Source organism: Mus pahari, chromosome X, assembly GCF_900095145.1.
Source record: "Mus pahari chromosome X, PAHARI_EIJ_v1.1, whole genome shotgun sequence".
NCBI lineage: Eukaryota > Metazoa > Chordata > Mammalia > Rodentia > Muridae > Mus > Mus pahari.
In genome coordinates, this window is record NC_034613.1 from 44,246,341 (window position 1) to 44,249,372 (window position 3,032).

At 46.1% G+C, this 3,032-nt stretch overlaps 1 pseudogene; it reads left to right on the forward strand.

The window, feature by feature from the left end:
• The window catches only part of LOC110313821, a 22,297-nt pseudogene that overhangs the window by 8,368 nt on the left and 10,897 nt on the right, over positions 1-3,032 (forward strand).

Consider the following 3,032-nt stretch of genomic DNA (forward strand, 5'->3'; position numbering starts at 1 on the left):
GTTGATTCAGGACTTCTCAGAGTCCAGATTTCTCTGTGATTCTTTGATTGTGGGCTCCCGTGATCCTGAGATTCTGGGTGTGTCTGAGTTCTTGGCAGTCAAGCTCCTCTGTCAAATACTAGTGTGACCCAGCTCCTGTTATCCTGGGATCCTGTTATCCTAAGATCCTAGGCTTGTTACAGTGCCTGTAAGTGGTATCTCCTTTGAGGACCATGGAGCTGTCTGATCTGTTCCAAACCAAGGTAAACCAGTACTTCTCAAAAGGAACCTGATCCTCTGGTCAGGAATGGCTCTGGTGTCCTTGTTCCTGCTGTCACAGTCTCATCACAATTGGATTGGAAGTGATGTTGTGTTCCACTCACCAGTGATCCTAAGATCGCTTGGAGACTCCTTTGGGGACTGTGGGGTTGTCCGCTGAATCCGTGCCCAAGGTGACCCTGACCTGGTGCTGGTGCTGACCAGAAGGGACTTGTGCCCCTGGTCAGGCCGGTTTTCTGCTTCCCTAATGCTGTCTCAGGTCCCGCGCAATTGGGTTGGAGCAGATGTAGTGTTCTGCTCACCAGTGATCCTAAGATCCAGTGGAGAGTCCTCTAGGGACCATAGGGTTGTCTGCCTACTCAGCTTCCTACTTACTCTCTTAAGATACAGAGTTGCTGGCCTGACTCTATTAAGGACAAAGCTGATAGCCTGAATCTCTTAAAATACCAACCTGCTGTCCAGACCCTCAAAAGCTACCAAGCTGCTGGCCTGACTCTCTTAAGATAGCAAGTTGCTTGCCTGACTCTGTTAAGGAAAAAGCTGCTAGTCTTACTCTCTTAAGGTTCCAAGCTGCTATCCGATCACTCTTAAGCTACCAAGCTGCTGCCCTTCCTGTCTTAAACCATGAAGCTCCTAGCCTGTCTCTCCTAAGATATCAAGTTGCTGGCCTGATTGTTAAGGACAAAGCTATTAGTCTGAATCTCTTAAGGTACCAAGCAGATGGCCTGAATCTTAAGGTTCAAAGGTGCTGGCCTGACACTCTCAAGCTACCATGCTTCTGAGTATACTGTCTTTTTTTTTTTTTTTAAAGATTTATTTATTGTTATATGTAAGTACACTGTAGTTGTCTTCAGACGCACCAGAAGAGGGAGTCAGATCTCATTACAGGTAGTTATGAGCCACCATGTGGTTGCTGGGATTTGAACTCAGGACCTTCGGAAGAGCAGTCAGTGTTCTTAACCGCTGAGCCATCTCACCAGCCCCTGAGTATACTGTCTTAACACACCAAGCTGCTGCCCTGACTGTGTTTAGGTACCATGATTCTGATCTGACTCTCATATGGTGTCAAGGTGTTCTGCGAATATTCTTAAAATACCAAGCTGCTGCCGACTGTCTTTTTTTTTCTTTAAGGCATTTTTATTAGATATATTCTAGATTTACATTTCAAATGCTATCCCCAAAGCCTGCTATGCCCTCCTTCCACCCTGCTCCCCAACCCACCCACTCGTGCTTTCTGGCCCTGGCATTCCCCTGTACTAGGGCATATGATCTTCGCAATACCAAGGGTCTCTCCTCCCACTGATGGCCAACTAGTCCATCCTCTGCTACATATGCAACAAGAGACACAGCTCTGTGGGGTACTGGTTAGTTCATATTGTTGTTCCTCCTATAGGGTTGCAGACCACTTTAGGTGTTGCCTCCCCCAGCCTTGAAACAGGCTGATTCAGACCTTGTTGCCACTAAGCACAGGACCACCTGGGGTAGAACCTTCCAACTTGCAAAGCAAGTTCTATTGTTCTACACCTGCCACTGCTCTCCAAAACATCATCTCTAACTACTAAGACCCTTGAGATTTTCTGGGGACAGCATCCTGAGATCACCTTCAGGCTGGCAACAGGCTCCAAGAATGTAGTGGTGGGGGATGGGCTCCCCCCTTCTTTATAAGCTCAGAATCTTCGTAAACTTACGGGCTTTGATCAGACTCTGTTGTCTTAGCCTCCTTCCTTTTTGCCGTCTAATTCCTTTCAGCCCCAGCCTGCCTTTCCTTTCAGGAGTATCCAGTTTGTGTGGCCGTGGGCGGCCACACTCAGTTGGTGCCCGAATGGGGGGCTAAATATGGCAGGACAAGGCTGAGGGAACTCTGTCTTATGTGGAGCTCCACGAGAAGGGAAGAACAAGAAGATTGTATCGGGCACAGTGAGCAACAGGTATTCATGCTAACGTTGACTTTAAAACTCATCTTTTTAAATTTGTTGCTGTAGGTGCGATACAGGCTAAGTTGGAACAGTGCTGACCCAACACTGACTCCACTTAGGGGTTGACAGTGGAAAATGGGATTAGAAAATTCTAAACAGGCATTTTTTCCGCAGCCTTCAAGAGCTGCTTCAGGCGAGAGGAATAGGGTTTGAAGAACAGTTGTTAGAAGATTTTTTTTAGATCAGATAGATTCTTGCTGCCCATGGCTCAGAAAAGAAAAAAAAAACTTTAGATAAGAGAACCTAGGAGCGAATTGGAGAAGCTCTGAGAAACACCCAGGCAGATAATTTCACCCTCTGCCCCTGGGCGCTCACAAAAGATGCTATTGATGAAGAGACCTCACAGGTGTCAGATAGTGCCCAGGCAGAGCTTGAAGAATCTCAGGAAGACCCTAAATTAGAAAGGTATAGAGATTCTGATGATGAGCTAACATTAGACAAAGATCATTTAGAAAAAGGAGCCGCCAAATATTCTGATGAGGATTGGCCTCCTTGTGAATCTTCTGCTCCACCTATGGCCTCCACTATAGCAGAGGCTACTCAAATGGACATGCAACTAAGTAAATTGGAGTTTGAAATTAAGTTGCAGAAATTGACTAATGAGTTTCAGGAGCTAAAAACAGCTTCAAATACAAGAAAGAACAACTTTCCTGAAATGTACCAATCACCGCTAGATAGAGCTGTAAGTCAGGCTCGCAGGAAAGGGCAGGATACATCTGACGTGCTAGCCTTTCCTGTAATAGAGATACTTGACCAGCAAAATAATAGAGTCAGACAATACCAGACTTTGGAGTTCAA